We start from the raw sequence: 22740 nt of genomic DNA on the forward strand, positions 1-22740 counted from the left end.
CAGAGGGACAGACACACTCCGAGACAAATCACAGAGCCAAAATGTTGATGTTTTGGAAATGTTTCAGGCCAAGGCCCTGCTCCGGAGGCTTGCACAGCAGGAATGCAACGGGGATCCCAGAAAGCCATTGCAGGTTCTGATAGAGAGGAAGACTGAACGATCTGACTTAAAAAAAAAGAAAAAGTTTCTTTTTCCGGTTCCCCCTCCCTTCCCTGTGGCCCAGTGTAACACCTGTCTCATCAGCAGGGGCACAGGAAAGGGATGGGCCTCCAGGCACCTCGGTCCCCAGATTCTCCATGCCTCATTCTTCATCCACACCGCTCGTAATGTGCCATCACTGGCACAGTTACACCTGAACAGTCTGGTGCTGCCAAACACCTGGCTTGATTTTCCACTGTCCAAATGAAAAATAAGCATAATCTGTTTTTTGAGGATACAGCAAATGAGGGAGTTCATGACAAATTGTGTTGGTTTATGCAGAATGGTGATAATAAGATACAAATGAGAATTTTTTTTGCTTAATGAATAATACTAATCACGTTTCAACAAATGCTGTGCCCTTCTAATTAGAGAGACTGCATAAAACCAGCTTAATTTATTTGTGACTAGTTATACAGAGTTTAAATATTTACTAGAGATTTACTCAAATGTTTGAGAGGATTTTAAACATTTCCTCCAGTGGAAGTGGCCTGCCTGATTCCATGGAATGTGGTGACAGCTCTAACTTGTGGGGGCTCTCTGATTTTTGCAATGCGTGATGAAAACCCAGTCCCAACATGAAGAAGAAAGGATATTATTGATTTGCATGCTAATTCTCCAACTGTTACTCATTTTCTTGATTCCAGCTTCCAAAGTTGCTCTCCCAACATTCATCACTGTAATACACTAGAGGGGCTGAGCATCTTTTTCAATAAATTATAGGAACTATGACTAATTACAGTGATATTAACTATGCAAAGTAATGTGTAACTTAAAATGGATGCGTTCATCATTTCAAATTACGGCTTTGACTTCTGACAGTCTAATACAGGCATGCTCCCTTTGAAGAAAACGAGTACTGTATTTTTCAGGAGTCGCCATAAAAACATAGGTTTTGTTTATAAGCATAAGATCTTACTAAATATAACTCACCTCTTTGATGACCTATAACAATGGTAGTGAAGACATGAGAGACAGTAAGAGTCAGGGACACACATGTGATGTGTTTCCCTGACGTGAGATTTGACAGACAACCCAGCTGATGGGAGGCTTTGTTGAAATGCTTCATCATTTGCATTTTTTCAAAAGTATTTTTTGGGCATGAATTATTTTTAAAAATATTTTACTTAAAATTTGAGAAACTTATACGATGAATTTGATCATATTCAACCCTGACTCTTCCCAGATAATTCCCCTGTCCCCGTAACTCTGTGTCCTCTTTTTGTCCTTTAGGAACCCATCAACTCCAGTTTGCACTGCGCAGCTGCTCAAGGATGTAGCGCATGGTCAACCTCCAATCAGCCATACCTTTAAAGGAAGCCGAGTTTCCCTCCCTCAGAAACCAGCCAGTGCGTTTAGCCCACCAGCGTGGAGAGGGAGCTAATGAATGGCTTCCCACTCTTGGCTAGAATGTTGACTGTGTGTCTCATGCAGCTACCAGCAGCAAGGGATGGGGTCCTGTCATGAGCAGAAGACAGTTTCACACTGGTCCTCCCAACCTCTGACTCATAATCGTTCTGCTCTAGCAGCTAGCCTTCTGAGAAAGTCCTTGAGCCTTGGGGTGACATAGGTGCTCCAGGTATGACTGAGCCCCCCACCAGTTCATGTTCTCTGCACTTTGACCAGTTATGATTTCCATGAGCTGTTTTTATTTCATTCTATTTGTGTCCTCCTGTTCTGGAAGAAGATTGATTCCATTGGGAGATTCAGCCATCTGTCTAAAGATACAGACAGGCTCAACAACTACTCCAGATTTGCTCCCATGTTGGCCATGTTGTCCTCTCTACACCAACTGAATTGAGGTTCGAGTTTCTTAAAGAAACAGAGAACATTTTCAAATCCATCATTAACACATTCAATACAATTTGTTCCACTATTCCTTTTACCACTCACCCATTAATCTATAATGATTTATGAGACACACTTTCTCTGACAGGCACCATTTTAAATACTTCAAGCATTTGGATGATGTTACAGCCCTGCATTACAGCGTTGTCACCTGCCCTCAATATGACAAGGACTGTTGACATGCCGTGGACTACCATGCGGTATACTGCTGTTTGTAGAGAGGGTTACGGAAGTACACAGTGGAGAGATTGAATCTAACCAAATAAGGAGAAGGTTGGTAGAAAGACTCTGGTAATGTTCAGTTCAGTCTGAAGGAGGTTACTGGATTTATCCTAGTGGACAGGAGCACAGCCTTCCACAGACTCAGAAGAACAAAGCCAGGAGGGAACTACATCCAGGAAGATAAGTCTTGTCAAATAGACATGGGCATTTATGAAGGGCTTTATGTACATGTTATCTCAGAAAGCTCTGATTTTGTTGACAGTTTTCAGGTGTGCCAAGCAGAAACGTTCTGGGGATGCCTTTCTGTTTCATGAGGGGCACCTGAAAAATCTGCATAAAGCAGTAAGGAAGGGAAGACCCTAGAGGGGAAGATGAAGTAAGAGCCGTTGCAACAGGAGGAGCACCCCGCCCTCTGAAGGAAAGGACGGGACTTGGTTAGCAGACCTGGGTTTGGAAGCCCTTACGGAACCGAGTGCAGTGTAGGCTGCCCACAGTTCACACTGGCATGTTTTCCTCGAGCCTCCTTCTCTGCAATTTTGGTTTTTATGTGATGCGTATCATTATCCCTCAAGCTTACATAAAACAGGACTGGATGTTTAACAAGGAGAAATTCTGATTACTCTCTTGAAGTTACGCTGCAGATGGTATCCATACGTAACAGGTACATTCTCAGGTAAGAATTTACGATTCATGATGGGCTGTCATGACATGATAGTCTCTCCTGCAGTCTACAAAGAAACCAGCATGTATATGCTTGCTGGGGAACATATTAAGTTCCCAAGTCTACTTCCTTCAAAGAAAAAAACTGTGAACGATAAAGTAAGTGTATGTTTCAAATTGTACTATACAGCCTAGATTTTTTGGTGGTTAAGGTGGCAAAATGGGTTTCAATGCTATTTAATGATAACACACTTTATTTGTAATTAAGAAAATGATTGTGGGGGCTGGAAATATGCTGAGGGCAAGTTTGGCTTTCATCATCCATTGAGCAGTTCACAAGTACCTGTAACTCCAGCTCCAGAAGCTCCAATTCCCTCTTGTGGATTCCGAGGCAGGAATGTACTTATGGTTGCACATACCGACACCCCAGAACAGACACATGCACACACACACACAATTAAAAATACAGAAAATTAAAATGCTTGCACAGTAACTGAAGACTCCAAACCAATTGCCTAGCTAGAAACAACTTCTAATATAAAACACGTGACCTTGAATTAGCCATATTATATTGTTGTGCCTCAGTTTCCCCATTTGTGAAATGAGACAAAAATATTGACATGAAGGTTTATGAGTATGGAAGTGTTAACTAGTAATCATGCATACAGAGCTGAGTAGAGTTATACATTATTATAATTTTATTATTGGTGAAATTATCAGATTAAAGGACACATTGCAGCTTTAGTAGTATCATGCGATTCTGTCCGTCAGTCTGTGATTGCATTGTCATTATTACTATTTTGTGGTGCTGAGGTTGAACCTGAGGTCTTAGACATGCTTTTAGACAAGCATTCTAACTACTGAACTATCTTCCCAGATCATCATCATTACTTAGAAGAGCCCAGATGTGGCTGGGAGTTTGACAGAGGGAATAACAACTATAAGAGGTTAGACTGACTTCACTTTTGTTTAGTTTCCTCTAATGTCTGTTAAGTGGCAAAATTTTAAGTATTAAGATACACAAACTTTTGCAAGCACAGCGATGTTTTCAGATTTGGAGCAAAATAATCTCTTCTTTTTCTCTCAGGCATCACTTTTGATTTGTCCTGTATCTGTGTTTTGTTTGTTTGTTTTGTTTTTTTGTTTTTTTCTGATCTTTTGAAAGCCTCAGATCTATTTATCCTTCTGAAAGTTGGGAGCTGATCCAAGATTTAAAATAAAAATTAAAAAAAAAACACGTATTTAAACATAGTTGGTGCTCGATAAACATTTTGCAGACTAAACTCCTAGGATGAGCAGACATCACCACTGCCACATTCACGCTCTTTGAGTTGGTCCTTGTGACAGTAGGTCTTGTAGGGGTCATTATTTCTACTGTACAGGAAACAAACCTGGGAGGTAAAGGGCTTTGCTTGGGTCATGTTTTTTGCTCAGAAATTTGTCTGAGGTCCCTACTCCTGCTCAGTGAACAACATTATGCTTGGCCTTTGGCTATGCGTCATGAAGAATTTTTAATCTTTAGATGACATGTATTGGATTAGGCCTGTCCCAAGATGCTCAGGTCATTTAGGCACTGGCTTTTAAGGCTGGTTCAGAAATCTGACCCCACAAGCAGGAGTTCACATGCAGATACCTCCTGGTAGAGCAGAATAATGTAACCAATTCTCACCATGTGTTGGATCTTCCTCAAAGAACCAACATTTGCTCTATTGGTGGAAATTCAGAGACTAACACAGGTCCAGGACTTCACCACCTCATGCACTGGGAGCAACTCAAATGGACCCCCATTTTATTACCTTTCTGCAATACAGATCAGTTGATTTAGTGGAGCCTAAAAAGATCGATCACTGGACATTTTTTAAATGTGTTTAATAAAATGACAATTTAGAAGCAACCTATCAGCTGCCAAAAGCCTTTCAGGAATACGTGATGCACCCTGATTAGAAAAGAACAAATCAACAGCCACAGCCTTTGGGATCCCCCAGATCACAGAACTGCTCACCTCTCTTCTGCTGCCACAACTCTAGGTGCTAATTTGTCCCTGGACATTTTGGAGCCTGAGGCTGCAGCCTTGAATCCCAACCCACAGAAGCTGGGACTGGAGCTGTTCTGGCAGCAGGAGGAGGCCCTAAAAGCATCCGATTATTTTTAAATGTGCTTTCATTGTGCTGCTTGCAGCTGTGAGTTAATTTTGTTTAAAAAAAAAAAAAGACCATTTGCTTCTTTAAAAACCAGGTTTTTATCCCTCTGCAGAGCAGCTGTAGGAAGAGCAGACGCATTTCAAAGGCCCTGTTTCCCTAAGAGGCACTCTGGGAAGATGCCTTCCCACCAGCAAGGAATCAAGGCACCAGTTCTTCCTTGGCTGATGTGTCCAGATGGGCAGATAGATGGACCAATGTAGACCTGAACAATGTGATGGCTGACTGGCTGCATTTTAAAGAGACCCTGATCCAACTCTCATCCCTTTTATGTAAGAGAAAGTAAAAAAGCAAAGATGTGAGTGGCCTAACACTTCAAATCTAGCTACCTCAACCCCTGAGGCAACTATAGTCTAGGTTGAGAGAGAAATGTGCTGTGGAACAGTAGTGTTCCTGCACTCAGCATCGTTCTTCTACAGGAAGTGTTAGCCATTGCTGTATATGGCAGCTTAAAGGTGCTTTGGCCACAGGCCTCTTTTTTCTGCTTCTGCTCCATTCAGAATCACTATCTCAGTAGAATTTGAAGTTCCTTCTCTCTTGCCGTTAACCATTTGTCTGAGAATATCCTGCCTCAGAAGGTGTCTTTTTGGACATGCTCATCCTCCTCTCTCTCTCCATCACATTTTCTAAACAATTTTAGTACCATGTTTACATTTATTTATAACTTTGAGGATCTGCGTTTCCCACGTACTTCCTTTGCTAGCCCACGCTGCCTGACTACCAAGGGTCCTGTTGACGCGGCTTCTTTCATCACTGAGAGAGTCGGTGTCTCTGTGAATCCTCCCATGAGTCCATGCCGTGAGAATGAGTCACATAATGACAAACACTAATCAATCCCATCTCTGTCACTGCCCTGTTAGCTACAGGGTGGCTCTGCCAGTCACTTGCCAATCAATTTCACAGAATGGAGGTTGTGCCTCACCCAATTCGAGTCTCCTAATTAATGGAGTGACAAAATTCTGACATTTTGTTGGCTTCTCTGTCTCTTGTGGGAATTTCAGGATGAGGCTTGAAGGAAGTAGGGGAGAAGCAGGATGGCAACAAGGGAAGACACTGTGGCTTAAAGGATCTTTGGCAATTTTTGGTTAATGGTGATTTTTTAAAATAAATAATATCCTCTAATTATGAAAGAAATGTGTCTCCATGATACAACAACTTTTTAAAATACTGCAATTCACAAAAAAATATTTCAGACCAGTTCATTTGTTTGATTTGTTTTGCTTTCGCATGATAACAGCCTCAATGTTGTCTACCTTAAATAGTTTGCATCATGTAAAAATCACCCCAGAATGAAGGCAGACCTCAGATGGCCCATTTATCTGCCCATCTGCACAAATAAGCTACAAATATCATTAGACACAAGGTCTCACTCCACCTCCCTGTTGTGCCTTCTGTATGTTCATTATTTGGCTTCTGCTGTGGCCACAAAATCTCCAACTATGCGGCTGCTGATTGTGATATCTGGACCACGTGACGACATACTGGTGTCCAGGGAAGATGCCTTTCTCCCATCCAACCATTATCTAAAGGCCTCCGCTTCTCTTTTTGCTGTAACAAATGCAGTTATTTGCCTGCCTCTACAGCAGACATTAAAGCCACAATGGTGAGATGGCGGGGGGATGTTTGTCAAAGACTATAAAACTTCAATTCACCCTAAAGGATAAATAAGTTCTGGAGACCTAAAGTAAAACACGGGGACTAGAGAGATGATCAGATTGTGTGCTTGAAATGTGCTAAAAAGAATACACTGTAAATGTTTTCATCAAATATAACAGAAAAGTAACTCAAGAGATAGATCTGTTAATTACTTTAATGCTGTTAATCGGCTCACTAAATATTTGCACACCAAAGGATCATGGTGTGCACCTTAAATACTATGATCCTAATTACCTTTCTAGAGGCTAAGATAATGTCACTCAGGAAATGGCTTGGCCCTTGACTAAATAATCACTTCTAACCAAAAAAAATCCCTAACTGGAAAGACTGAACCATAATGGTTGTTTTCTCCCAGCAACAAAAACTTACGGAACTCAAGTCAGTTTCAGAAAACTGCCGGGATGTGGCACGTGGCATGAGGTAGTGGGGGTGAGAGATGACAGTTAATGGTTGTGTTTGTTCTACTCCAGTGATTCTATTGCCAAGGGAAAAGCTATTTGAGGTGATTTTGCTGTACTACAGTTACAAACGTACCTATACTTTGTGAGGGTGTGCACGTGCTACACAATTAAGAATCATATTATATCTGTGTTTCTGTGAACCTCTATCTTCCAGTGAGTAGCAGGGGATGTTCCTTATGCTACCAAAGCTCCCTAAAACCTTACTGAAAATTGTACAAAAGAATGCATGACACCTCTAGTGTGGACATTCCGTAACTCATTTCACCCTTCACCTTTACAAACGAAGGTACCATAGGCATTCTTAAGAGTACAGCACCGCTCACACCCAGTTTTGTTTCCATAGGGTAGAATGCCACAGGTGGAACCCGTAAGCGATGGAATAAAAACAAAATTTTGTATACTTATGAAAACTGGCCACTTAGAAATAGTATGCCAGCTTTACACTCTGCCAATGGGACAAAGTGGGCATAATTAAGTATTTATACCTGATACGGTTTTAAATCTCCAAAGCAATAAAAATTCTGTAGACATGAAGTTAAATCTAAGAGAAGGTAAGAGAAAACGATAGTTCGTTAAGGACTCAGCATTTAGAATTTGTAAGTTGCCATTTTTTTTTTTTTAGTTTTTCCTCTCTGGATATCTCCTATAAAACAATACAGTTTTCATTGGGTGTGGATGACAGCTAATCTCTTTGAAGTTGGTGCTGTCCAGCCATGCCTATGAACTAACCATTCTTCCTGGAGGGAGGCTCCTCAAGACTCGGGAAGTCAACAGAACTTAAAAGAAGCTCTGGAGACTTTCAGATTCACCAAGTCCCATCCCAAGGTCGTGTAAACAATGGTAACCCTGCGAACAGTCCAGCGCCTGTGGCTCATGCAGAGGCCAGCGGGCATGCAGCTCCCCTGGGCAGTCACCCAGACTGGGCTAGACATTTTCTAACAGTGATCCAACTGCCTTTTCATCACTCCTGCTTCTGTAACTAACCCTTCAAAGTGACTTTTCAACCATGTTGTTCTGTAACCCCAAGAAACTGAGGGGTTCGCCAAACTAGACATGAGGAAGGTTGTTTATGAGGTGATTGTTAGTGCCCTAGTTAGGATATTTGCTCACATCTCCCAAGGAAAAGTCACGCAATAGATGGACATTATGCTTTCAGCTAATCCTACTTCTCTGATATGAAATTAGCATAGTTTAGGCATATCTGATCAAGCACAGAGGTAAGTGTACTGACTCATGTAACACAGAAGAGTACCCAGAGATGACTAGACTCTCAAACATTGTGGTAACCAAGACAATTTTCTCTTCTTTCCTTACTGTGGCTTGCTGATGCCCTGTCCTACTGCAAATAGGGATTCTAGGAGACCTTAGGACCTTACCTGGCAGGTTTCTAAGTATGTACCTTCTTACTTTTCCCACCAGAAAAGCTACCTCAAGTCAAAAACCCCTGTTTAGCTAGGGCTAATTAACTGACAGGTCCTTTGCTCTGTGAAGTATAGTGGGAACACCAGGTTACTGTGTAATTGATAGTCTCTACTGCATAAACAGACCTCAAGTTCTATCTATCTCAAACATGGTGGATCAGGAACTGAAACCAATATAATCCTAAATCCTTCACACTTACCATCCATTAAACTCTCTTCAGCATTATGACTGTTGTGTAAATATATACACACTATCGTCAGACGGCATACCGTCTCATTCCATCCGCTCCTTCTCGCATCGCAGTTGTCCTAACCTTACACTATGGACAAACACGGTCCTTGCTTAACACTCATCCCTGAGAGAATCACTGTCTCAGTCAGATGGCTGTTATGCTTTCTTTGAAGCTACAGCTAGCTGCTGGGACTGTTGGGAATCACAGAGAAGGGGGAGCAGCAGATGCTAAAATGGAAACAGTAGTCCTCAGCCCTTTCCTGATTAAAAAAGTCTCACCTGCATTATAGGAAAGTAGTCTGAATTTCCATTTGTTCTCTCTCTCTCTCTCTCTCTCTCTCTCTCTCTCTCTCTCTCTCTCTCTCTCTCATAATCTAGGAGAGTAGGATAACATGATACAAAGTGCTCAAAAAGGTCCCAGATTTATAGAGAAGCTGCTAATCCGGTCTCACACACCCATCTTGTGATGGACAGAGATTATAGCCAAGATATGAAGACAATTTGCCAGGATTTAGAAACCCATCTAATTTCCGATTTCCTGGGGGGATGTCCTCCAGATTCAGCTCCCATATCCTCTACTAATAGTCATCCCAGTTACAAAAAGGTGTGTCTGACCTTCAGGGAAGGCATGAGATTTTAAGGGAAATGAACTTCAGAGAGAAACTCCCAAATCTAAGACAAATATCTGTGCAGCCTTAAAGGAAGAGGATCCTACCGGGTCCTTGAAAGAGATGGAAATGCATCCAATGACAGGAGATAAAAAAGGAGCAGCTGAGGACAGTGGTTGAACCGGGAGGAATGGGGAGTTGTCAGCATTATCATATCATATAGCTGTGATGTGCTCGAGTAGTGATTTGGTGTAAGATATTGGAAACAGAACAGTAAATGCACAAAAGCCACCTACTTCTACAGATAGCAGTCTTGTGGGGGAAATGGGCAGTAAGGAAACATTACAGGCATGATGGCTATTTCTAAAGCTGAAGGTCAGGCAGGTTGGGGATGTAGAGTCCATTTGTGGGAGTAAGAAGGGTCTCCAGAGAGATCAAGGGTGAGCAGAAAAATATTCAGAGCATAGAGAGTGGAGTAGAGATCTAAGCCAAGGAAGGGGTCTGTGCAAAGGCCTGGAGGGGAAACAAAGTGGTGACTGGCAACCTCAAAGCCAGTTCCCTAGTGTGAGCACAAGAAACAGCGAAAAGGGTGAAGTGAGGGTCTGGAGAAGCACATGGAGGCCGGAATAAGCAAAGCTCCATAAGCTACACTCAGGAATTTGATCTTTATCCCAAGAACAATATGGAGCATTTCAAGCAGGGAGCCATAGAATAATAGCTGCATCTTTATAAGATTGTTCTGACAGCAGCAGCCAGAGAAGCCAAATGTACTGAACAGTCTCTTAGGAGACCCTTGTACTCGCCACATAGCTTGGGTGTGGGTGTGGAAGGAGGGAGGACTCAGAATTTGCTTCCATCTGTCTCTAAACCATAGATACCAGCGTATGCAAAATCAAACCTAGAATCTGCTCAGGAGTCTCTGAGAATTAAAGAGAGAAAGAAATCCAAATTACCTCCTGTTTGCTAGGAGGAAATTACAGAAGTGGGTCTACAAAAGAAAAATAAAATTAGTTGTAGTAATTCTAATTCACAGACACTATTTCCTGGCCAGATGCTGCAGTGGAAAATCGCAGAAACACCCACTAAAATCATAAATGAAAATCACATATTCGTAACATTTAATGAGAATACAGGCTGAATTTACAGCCGCTGAACGTGCAATATGGATGAAGATGTTGATTTACCCATGCAAGACGGAAATATATATGATAGAGCAAAACAATAGCCAGAAATGTGATAAACATTTGCATGAAAATGAATCACGAGAAAAACTTGAGACTTCTTCAATACTTTATGCACCAAATTATCTTCAGGGCAGTCAAAAAGAAATAGTAATAAATAATAATAGGGCGTTTTCTTGCTGTTATTTATTTATCTTTGTTGACAAAACCTCTGTTGACTTCAGGGGAAGTTCAGCCTCCAGAATGTGGGCCATGAAATTTATAGTCCTCAACTCAGAGAGCAAAGACCTTGAACATCAAGAAAGTCTCCTACCCTTGTTTATATACACTGTTCTTTATCACAAAGGAAGAGCTGGTCCCCATTCCAAGTAACCAAGCATTATGCAAGGAATATTCTGACTCACCCAGAATCCTTAATCAGTAAATGCTGTGCCAATGGAAAGAAAGTGGAGAGAAGTCACAGCATCCATTAATAAAAAATGACTGGGGCTTTCTATCAACAGAAGAATCATTAGGAAATGTATGGTAGGAAAATAGTGGGCTGTAGATTTGTGGTGGCGAAGATGGCAACAGAATACTAACATTCATACCCTTTTAACCACTGCCTTCAAATGATGCTGGATTTCAGGTAAGCACTCATGTACATAATGTAGAATCACACATTTCTAGTGCCTTGCTTAACTACAGCCGCAAAATAAGGAACTGCTGTACATGTCCCTTTGGCTCACTTTCCACTCTGCAAACCTAAATATTCCTAACAGGCAATTGATATTTCTTTTCTGATCATGTTCCCCATGACGGTATTGGTCAATTGATCAGTTAAATATGCCAGGGAAGAACCCTTCAGATTTAATATAATCATTTTTGAGCAATCTCCTCTTGGCTATACTTCCACTCCCCCTACCCAGAAGCCTTGAGTAAATGATGGAATCATGATTCATCTTTCAGTAAATGCTGCAATCTCTATTTCATCTCAGGAGCTTGGCTACACAGAACACTTGAAATTTCAGAGTAACAGCATTAGCTTTAGAAAGAACAAGGCAGTCATGTCTGACAACAGAAAGCCTTCTGGAATATGTCACCTGGTGTTTTAAAGGGACTTGCATCATTTGCTGAGAATGATGGAGAGTAAGTTCACTATATATATATCCAGAGACCTCATGTGCAAAAGTGAAAATCCGTTACTTAATTCACTATTTACTATCGTCCAAAGTTGGAGCCAATATAAATTTCATAAATTTATTCAGATTCCACTACAAAATAATTTTTTAGAATCCATTAAATTAGCTGTGGGTCTCTGCATCTGCTTCTATTGTTTGCTGCATGAAGCCTCTCTTAGGAAACTGGACTGACCACCAATCTGTGAGTACAGCAGCAAATCAATAGGAAACATTTTACTTTTTTTCTGCCAGTCATGTTTGGTTCTATCCAAACAGTCAGAGAACATGCATGAGTCTGAGGTAGATACTCTGCATATAAGTTATGTTTGTGTAGCTTTGTGTTTGTGTGAAAATCATTAGTTTGGGAGCAGGGGATGTCTCTAATCCATCTTCTCGTGGGACCCCTTTTCTCATGCTGGGCTGCCTTTTCCAGCCTTAGTGTGAGGGTTTGTACCTCATCTTATTGTAGCTTGTGGTGGCTTATTCGGCTAATGGCCCTGAGAGACCTGCTCTTTATTGGAAAAAGGCAGTGAGAAAGAGTCGGGAGTAGATCTGGAGGAGAGGGAAGGGAGGCTATGGTCAGGATGCTTTATATGAGAGAAGAATACATTTAAAAATATGTAAAATTAATTCTTTATATGGATATATAATTCAAAATTGCCAAATTACATCAAATGGATGCTTTTTGTTTGCTTGCTTACTTGTAGGGAGATTTGAGTAAGTTAGTGAACTAAAATAACAAAACTAATGTGCTCATAAAGCTGAGGCAAGATGACTGGGTTGAGTTTCAGGCCAATCTACCATATTCAGTGAGACTTTTTCTTAAACAAACAACAAAAACGTAAAACTTTTCTCCTGCTGAAGAGTTAATAAAATATAGATTCATGTTTACTTCTAGGATGTCTGCATTTGTTCTTAACTTTTGCCTAAAAAATAATTATTAAATTAATGTATTTAATTAAAACCAAGTTTTTTAAATAAAAAAAAAAAAGAATCTTAACAAATGGATGGACAAAACCCACAAAAGTTGATGCTACTTTTCAAATATCAATAATGCATGTCACCAGTGAATTACCTAATCATACTCCATTGTAATGGTGTTTCTGCTCATCATTAACCTAAGCATGGCCCATAAAGTTACTTGAGTATCCATAAATGAGCTAATAATGCAAGTATACAATTTACAGAACGACAGCATCAAATCCCTCAACCAGGTTGTCCTATGAGGCTTGGGGCTGGAAATTGGAAATAATAGTATCAATGGATAAAACGAACACTTCTGTGTCAGGTTCCTAAGCCTTGCAAAAGATCATATTCCTCATCCGAATTCATTATTATGCCATCTCTAATGGAAGTCTCCTCTTCACCTATGTTCTCCCCTTAAGTGGAAACTGGACATGTAATGCTTCAAAGGACTCCTTGGTTAATGAATTAAGGACTCTACTGGTTTTGAAAGGAAGGTAGAGCATACCACTTACCCCATACAAGTCCTGTTTAATACAATTTTCTATTAGAATTCCAGGATTTATGTCAATATTATAGAAAAGCTCATTTTGACTATAGCACCAACATGACCTAATAAATGACTTCAAGATGCTGGAAAGAAATTTGGCCAAGACAAATAGGTGTTCAAAAAGGCCTCCCCAACACACTCATTTTGCTATATGGAAAATGAACTAACCAAGTTTAATGTACACCCAATGAAATTTAGAAGCATGGTCTAATGCTTTTTGATCAGTACCTGAAGTGAGCAGTTTTTTATTTCCCTGCTTCCTCCTCTAATGTGTATTCTCAACAAAATGGCCAGAATAATCCTTCTAAAACAAACATCACCTCATACTACTCATCTGCTCACAGCCCTTCCATGCCTCCTGTTCCATGGAGCAAATAAACCAGGGCCCTGGCTGGTAAACAGAGTCCACACATTGATCCTCTCTAATAAATTCTTACCCTTTTGGTCACTAAAGTTTGCTTCAACACTAGTGGACACACTGTTTCTCTAACAGATGCTCCATGATGGACCAGAGGACATTTGTCCAATCTGTGCTTCTGACAAGAATGTGCGTCTTCCTACCATCCACAAGGCCAGCTTGCTTATTGCCCCACAAGCTTTGCTTGAGTGTCATCATCAAACCCTTTCCAAACAGCTACATGCTTCATTCCACGGCCCTTTGCCACAGCTCAGTAGTCTGACAGGCATTCTAGATCCTTCCTGTAGCATAGCTTATCTTTCTCTAAAATTCTGTAAGGCTCTAGATGTACCATGTCCATTGTCCTCAACTGAACTGATACTCCAGACAGTCCATTAACTTCAAGCCCTGTGTGCCCAGAACATAGACTACATGGCACCTACCAGGTGCTTAACAATAGCCCCTGAATGAATTGAGTGACTGCATGAAGAACAAATGAACGAATTCTAAGTTCTTGACCACCGTACAGATCTATCTCACTGAAATTTCTTAAGAGTGTGTAACTTAAATTTATAATTACATTCCGCAGTTTCTCATCTGTGAAATGAAGTCATTCTATTAAGAGAGCTGCTACAAAGATTAAAACAGAAAGCACACTGAAGACAGAGCCAACCACATTGTATTTTGAAATAAGATTCCTCATTGATCTTGGACTTGGTTAGGCTTGGTTAACTGGCCAGCAATCCCAGGAATCCACATGTCTATGCTTCCCTAGCTCACAGGCACACACCACTATGCCGGGAATTTTTACATGAGTTCTAGGTATTGAACTCAGCCCCACTGTACTGGTTGAACCATCTCCTCATCTGAGCTTGCATCTCATTGAGGAGTGCTTTCCGATGCCTAATTTCATCTTGTTTACATTGTTGATGTTTAGTAAATTCTTGATGAGCAACTGAGAGTGAACAACATGGGTGTGTTTCCTGCTGCTGCCTACGGTAGCTTGCAATACAACTGGTCTCCTTTCCCTTCTACTGAAGTAATTAGAGCACAAGCAGATGTCTATAGCAGCATGCACCACCCTTCTCATCCTCCATGATTACGCTAATTGGGAAACTAGGTCCCCAGAATGTTGTGAGCAAAAGAATTACACATTTAGGAGATGTTGAATTAAACAAACTTAAGCAGACTTTTCCCCTACAGGACTTCTTAGAGCCTCCAACACACTAATAGACATTACAAATCTTTGAAGTTTAGGCAGTGTCAGTAGCATTCTGTGAATGTATTGGGCCATGTGCTCTTCCTTTCACAGTCTACCCATCAGGAAGAGCCTCTTTCGTGGAGCATCTTAAATCAAATTTTCTATGGAACATAATCACCTGTAACAAATACAGTGAAGTCCTTCAAAATCAGACTCTAGGGCTGGAGAGATCAGCAAGTAAAGATGCCTGATGTTCAAGCCCTGGGACACACAGAGTAGAAAGAAAGAATTGAACCCTGTAAGTGGTCCTTTGACTCATATACATACACATACACATACAACATACATTTACACAGACACAGACACACAGAGAGAGAGACAGACAGACAGACACAGACAAACACACAGACACATACACACACACAATAAATAAGTAAATAAATAAATAATTTTAAGCAGACTCTATAAAAAATTAAATTAAATATGGCAACAGAAATCTGGGAAGTACATGTTTCTTTCTAATGCTACATCGTTCAAAGGACAATTTACCTAGACTTTCTATTGCCCCCCAATACTAGTTTGCCTGGGGCTGCAGATGACTTAATTTTTTAATATAATTTTTTCATTTATTACAATTTATTCACTCTGTATCCCAGCTGTAGTTCTAACCTCGACCCCTCTCAATCACACCCTTCCTCACTCCTCTCCTCTCATACCCCTTCCCCAGTCCACTGATAGTGGAGAACCCCTCCACTTCCATCCAACCCTAGCCTATCAGGTCTCATCAGGACTGTCTTTCATAGTCTTCCTCTGTGGTCTGGTCAGGCTGCTCCCCCTTCAGGGGAAGGTGATCAATTCATTTTACATCCTAGTCCTAGCCTCTCCCACTTGACCTCCCAGTCTTACCCTCCCTCCCTGTTTCCCCTACTCCTCAGAGAAAGGGAACTCCCACCCACACACCCCAGCATATTAAGTCACATCAAGAATGAGCACATCCTCTTCCCCTGTGGCCTGGCAAGGTAGCCCCGCCAAGAGAAAGTAGATCACTTACTCTTAACAGAGAATTATTTTGGTAACTATGCACACAAGACTAAAATTTATATCAGTGTTGTGGTTTTTTTGTTTTGTTTTGTTTTGTTATTATTGGTCTAGGGCCTTATATAATCTTGAAACGCTAACCAAACAACCAAGGCTCTTTGTAGACAAAGTCATTAAACTGATGGCAAGAAAGGGAGCAAGGAATGCTCTTGCCTTCCTGGTCTTAGCACAGGTTCTACAGCAATCTCCCTTTACCTATACAAATGGAAATTTACTATCAATAGGGAAACATTACTCAAAGTCCTTTATCAGCCAATTCTTTTATTTAATTAAATTTACCAGGTAAGGTTAAGTAAATCTAACAAAATACTAAGGACATAGGCCATAGAACTTACATGCTTTGATGAGGCCACAAAGAGAAAGGCAGGTAAGGTCAGGTAGGCTAGGGAAGGGCAGTTGCGGTTGGGTTCCCAAGACACGAAATCATCATCTACAGAAGGAGGATCCGGTTAAATGGAGACGAAAGAATTAAATTCCACTCTGTCCATCTAAGGACTTAGCATCATAGTAGCCAAGTATAACATAACCAACAGATGTGCTGAGTAAATACCAGGAAGAATTTCTGGTTTGGACACAGGCTCCAGCAAAGAGAGGATGAACAGAGAATAAGGTATGTAACTGCAGATAAATGTACAGTCAAAGCACAATACCACATGCTAGGTCTTTCATCTGACTTCCTAGCTTCATCCTCTCCATCCGCCCCAGAAGACCATCTTTTTCTTACCCCAATGAAGGGAGGATGGAAACTAGCCAGGCTGTTTCTGTGACTCTGATCGATGTCCCTATGTATATCCACACAAAGCCTGGTCATCACTATTGCACCAGAGTGTAAATTCTCATTTTTCAAGTTACAAAAATATCCAGACATTTGCCTAATACCCGAGCTCCTCCCTCCCCTTCTAACTGTCGATAATTTAGTAACCTTTAATGGAATTCCTTGACTCCAAGATTTAGTCTCAATAAGCTGACTCTTCCCTGAACTTTAAATCTGGAGTCCTGTACTAGGTTAGGGTTCCTTTTCCGTACTCTGCTCTATTGAGCTCTGCTAATCACAGGAACCCCATTATACACCATTATCAGAGGCAAAGACGCTGCCGCAGGGCACCTCATTTTGAAATATTTTAATGGTAAATTTTAATACAATCTTGAATGAGCCTTCAAGCTGCTACGGGGGACTGCCTGCCTCCAGATGAACAGAGATGACCATGGGGCCCAAGGGGTGAGTGCTCGCCCCCTCAGGCTCACCCACAGCGCTCTCTCCAAGCTGTTATTCTTTTGTCTTCTTAAGAAGATCTGGCTTCCTCTGGATCCTCTCCAGCGTTAAGCCCACTCATTTCCGTGACTTGCAATGTCCTCTTGAAAACTAAGTAATAGAAGCAGATGCTCTAGCTCACACACATATTTTCTCACTCAAACATTTATCACAGCTTCCCACCCAAAGCTGAAGCACGATCTGCTGGGAAATTCACAATCCCTACCCCACAAAGGAAAGTTGCCTAGGTTGTTCTGCTGGGTTCCGTACTATAACTTTCAATGGGCATAAAACTTACTTCTGAAGCTTTTGCCCATCCGCTCAGATTTGGTACATGTGAGTCACCTGCTGGAAACCGGATATCCCGTTCTTTTTGAGCATCCCTATATGGAGGTGGAAGGGAATATATTCTTTTTCATGGAAAGAAATAAGACCTGCAAAGATCCTGGAATGACATTCATAACAATTTGTATTTTTTTTTTCTGTCTTCTCCTTCATCTAGGGTGTAGGGGAAGAAAGAGACACAAAGAACAATAATTTCTAGTTGTTTCCCTAAACTAAAAGAGCTTATACTTTGACCATATTCCTACCTATAATTGTATCATCTACTACATAATCAAAATCTTTCCATTTTAAACTCTCCAAAAAGCACACCATTACAATAACCTTGCGTGTCTTATAGAAGGCTGATTCCCACTAAATGAAGACAATTAATTAATTAAAAAGACTCGCATCCAGTATTTCTTGTGACTGCTGTTTATCTCCCATGGCATGTACAAACTTTTTTTAAAGAAATTGCGGGAAATGTCAAGACCCTTACTTGTTACAATTTAATTTTGTGCTGCTCAGGCAATTACAGTTCAATGAATGATGATTCTAACACATCCAAGTTTTCATTACTCTTTGCTTAATTTGTCAGTTAATGCCTTTGAGTTCTGCAGTTTCCCCAGCCGTCTTAACTTGCCATTAAAAGCCTGTCAAGGAAACTCAACCTTCTGATTCCAGCAGGGTTTAAAGACTGCATCTATCCTTTCATTGTTAAGAAAGTCAGACCTCACTCCTCAACCAAAATATTCATACTTCAGGAATTCACGGCTAGGAAAGATAGCAATAATTCTAGATTAGTGTTTTTTTTAATGTAACTGCACTGTAATAAATACCAGAAATAAGAGTCCGTGCTTAAGATACTATATATCACACGAATGTTACTTTCTATCCGTGTTTCTTAGTGGTTTATGGTTACCTGATAGATGTTGGACTTTTACATTCCATTCCATGTCCCAAGCATTTATTACATTTACACGTTTATACATCTCTAATATTTTTGCAATACATTTTCCTGAATCAGCTGATGACATTTAATAGAATATTTAAAGCACAATATAAAACCTTAAATGCTTTTGCTTATTCTACTAGGGGTGAACATAGATTGGATTTCAAATTAAAACCTACGGTAGTATACTAACATTTTTGCTTCTGCTGTGCATACTGAAATATGAGTGAATGCCATACCGCAGCATCAGGACAGACAACAAGCTTTTGTACTTAGGGGCAAGCAAGATGATTAAGGAGCTATTAATGAAGGGAAACAAAACCAGAGTACTAGAATGTAATAGTCCATGAAATCCTTATTGGTAGAAAAGGGATCTGCAGTAAATAAATATTAACCTAAATGCTATGGAAAACATAAAGCAAACTGGGGGTGGGGGGAGAGAAATGTGTTCTTTAAGCTAAAATATAAGTTCAAAATCGCTGACAATGTAAGGAAAGTCGATTTGCATACAGCAGGGCTCCATCTGCTGTGGAAAGTATAAGCTGCAAGAATGATTTAATATTTAATAGAAGTAGTGGCCGTTGTTAATTATAATTTGCACATTTACAAATCAGCACTGATAGCAATACAAATTATGAAATATAAGGGTGTTCTGCTGGGTACTAGGGAAAATAAGATGACAGACAAAGTTAATGGAGTATCCCTAACCACAGCTCTGTCAGAACACATCAGAGAACTAATCCAGTTACAAAGAGCCAGCAATGGAAAATCTATTTAAAATATTAAAATGCTGTTTGGTAAAAGCTTTTTCATAGTGCATTTTACTTAAACAGTTGCTTATTGCTCATGGGTCATTAGCCATATACCCAAATGCATTCTGCAAACTGCCATTTAAAAGAATAGTAGAAATTAAAGAAGAAATATATTTCCATGGCTCTTTTTTTCCCCTGATATATAGAAAGTGTTTACTGATGTCTAGTGTAGATATGGAAAATCTGGCATATGATCACACGAGAAGCAGGTAGCTGTGGAATTAAGCATTGGGCTTCACCTACAGACTGAGCTGTGCCATCTCACACTTCTCCCTCTAGACCTGATCTTATTCCCATTTATATTACATGCTAATCGTGATGATACAAGGAGACTCTTATTTAGTAGGAAGACAGAAATTATCATTGATTTTTTTCATTAATCTTCTATTCCACCCAATTTCTCTCATCATTGTATAATATGGATTAGCAGAGGAAGCATTTAGTTCACAGTGTTCAGATGGTAACTTTTTCCCCTCTAACTGGTGCACACTGCTAATTTTAGCCTCTGGATTCTCTAATTTATGGAGCTGGTTCTATATGCCACCTCCTTCAATTTACCGTGATTAGGGAACCTCTGCTCCAGGGCTCTTATTGTTAATGCATGCCAAGGGTATTATTGCATCTTTGAAAAAAAATATGAAGAACAATGACAGTACCAAACATTCACCTGAAAATATGTAAGCCTAAGTGAACCAATTCAGTACAGATCACACTTAAATGTGAAATTGGTTATTATCAAATTATATCAGGATATATTGGCACTTATTCATTTCAATTCAATGTAGACCATAAAGCTATTTGTTGGGTAGCAGCAAAGGTCAAATCTGTCAGTCTTTGCATCAAAACTGTCCAGGAGATGTTTATTTTAACCATCTTAAAAATGAATTTGAATATTTTAGACAGTGCGCCCATTGGTTCTTTATTGTTCTAGTTTTAGTGATTCTGTCTTTATCTTACTTTATCTAGTAACTTTCATATATCTATAATTCTGTTTGTTCTTGGATATGTTCAATGTATTTTTCTTCATGTGATACATCTAACATGTGTATTCATAGTTATAACCCAGTAATGAGTCCATGAGATGCAGCACCATTAATTTGAGACCAAAGAGGAGGTTACTTGTGAGTTAAAAGCCAAAGGAAAGGTATTGGAAACATCTGTGTGCTAGAATGGAAGTCCATCAGAGAGGATCTGTTTTCATCGGGATTCTAGACAGGAAAGCACACGCATGCACACGCACATGCACACACAATGGTTTCTCGTGAGAATCATCTCACAGACCTGCTATCATTCAGTTCACTTTCAAATGCACATTCCCTTTGCATCTGGAGACATGAACAACATTGGGGTTGTTCCCACATCTACCTAAGCATCTACCTAATTCTTTCTGTAATGTGGTACCAGTGAAGCATCGAAGATTCCTACCAAACACATACATTTCCAACACAACATACAGTCATAACAAAAAGTTTACACGAGAACCTTACTGTGGCTGTGAAAACTACTTTGTTATGTGTGCATGAATGAAGACATGAGAAAAGCAAATCACAGAATTAGCCTCCTCCCAAGCCTTACTGTCCTAAAAATACTAGTTATAAAATATGAAATAAGTAAAAGAGAAAATGCTATATAATCAAAGAACAAGAGATTGTCAAAAAATAATCAGTCAGAAATTGTACATACATACATCAAATGTTCTGAAACAATAACACATTGAGTTTTGAAAATATGTGGAAGTTCAATTTTTAATAATAGATTAGATATTTTGAACAAGCCTTGAAAACAACCAATAACTGTGGTGATATATTTTGGACAACATATGTGAATTCATGGAAACTACAAGAAAGCACATAACAATGAATTCAGACTTCAGAAGTCAGTGAACCAGAGGAACCACACACTTTCATAGGCTTTCCCTGATGGGCGATTGATATTTCCAGAACAAAAAGCTGAAAGGCTGAGAACCGCGCAGAACCTTTCACAGGCTGATGATACCAGATGGAGAGAGACCCACAGCCAGAAGCCCCTGAAAGGTAGTGACTGGCAATTTCCCTAAGCTTTAGAATAACAATAAACAATAAACTAGTTTTAAGTGTGATCCCTGTGTGGATCACAGCAAATGTTGATAGATGCCCCTTAACTACAAGTTAAGAGTAAAAATAAAATTTTTGATGCAATAGGACATTTCTCTAAGTCCCAAATTGCCTTTAATATTTTCATAAGCTGTGATCCAACTCAGCAAAAAAAAAAAAATAATCAGGATATAAGCAAACAATAAAATCTGTCAGGGTCTAAAAGAAGTAGCAGATCCTTTCAGGGGGAAGTGATGAAAGAGCAGGCCAATCAGTTCATGTCAGAGACAGTCCCTGTTCCCATTACTATGGAACCCACTTGGACACTGAACTGTCATGGGCTACATCTGTGTGTGGGTTCCAGGTTATCTCCATGCATGGTCCTTGGTTGGAATATCAGTCTCAAGGAAGACTCTGTGCTAAGATTTTTTGGTTCTGTTGCTCTCTTTGTGGGGCTTCTGTCCTCTCCAGATCTTACTGTTTCCCACTTCTTTCATAAGATTCCCTGCATTCTGCCCAAAGTTTGGCCATAAGTCTCAGCATCTGCTTTGATAGTCTGCAGGGCAGAGCTTTTCAGAGGCCCTCTGTGGCAGGCTCCTAACTTATTCCCTGTTTTCTCCTTCTGATGTCCATCCTCTTTCCATTTCTGGATGGGAATTGAACATTTTAGCCAGAGTCCTCCCTCTTGATTAGTTTCTTTAGGTGGACAGATTTTAGTAGGTTTATCCTATATTATATGTCTATATGAGTGAGTATATACCCTGTGCATCTTTCTGCATCTATCCCAGGGACAGCTCACTCAGGATGTTCTTTTACAGTTCCCACCATTTACCTGCAAATTTCATGATTTCCTTGTTTTTTTATTGCTGAATAGTATTCCACTGTGTAGATATACCACAATTTCTGTATCCATTCCTCCACTGAGGGGCATCTGGGCTGTTTCCAGCCTCTGGCTATTACAAATAAAGCTGCCACAGACAAGGGTGAGCAAATGTCCTTATTGTGTACTTGAGCCTCTTTTGGATATATGCCTAGAAGTGGTATAGCTGGATCTTGAGGAAGTGCTACTCCTAATTGTCTGAGAAAGCACCAGATTGATTTCCAGAGTGGTTGTACAAGTTTACATTCCCACCAGCAGTGGAGAAGGGTTCCCCTTTCTCCACAACCTCTCCAGCCTTACCAGGCCACAGAGGAAGACAATGCAGCCACTCCTGATGAGACCTAATAGACTAGGATCAGAAGGAAGGAAAAGAAGACCCCTCCTACCAGTGGATTTG

General features: G+C 40.3%; 1 long non-coding RNA gene across 1 annotated transcript in view; it reads left to right on the forward strand.

Annotated features, from left to right (window-relative positions):
• The first annotated feature begins 2421 nt into the window (after positions 1-2421).
• The window catches only part of LOC132657039 (uncharacterized), a 43732-nt gene continuing 23413 nt past the window's right edge, over positions 2422-22740 (forward strand). Inside the window, exon 1 of the long non-coding RNA XR_009594880.1 lies at positions 2422-2941. This is a non-coding gene — a long non-coding RNA (uncharacterized LOC132657039). The remainder of the gene's footprint in view (positions 2942-22740) is intronic.

The sequence above is a fragment of the Meriones unguiculatus genome, chromosome 10 (genome assembly GCF_030254825.1).
Source record: "Meriones unguiculatus strain TT.TT164.6M chromosome 10, Bangor_MerUng_6.1, whole genome shotgun sequence".
NCBI classification, from domain to species: domain Eukaryota; kingdom Metazoa; phylum Chordata; class Mammalia; order Rodentia; family Muridae; genus Meriones; species Meriones unguiculatus.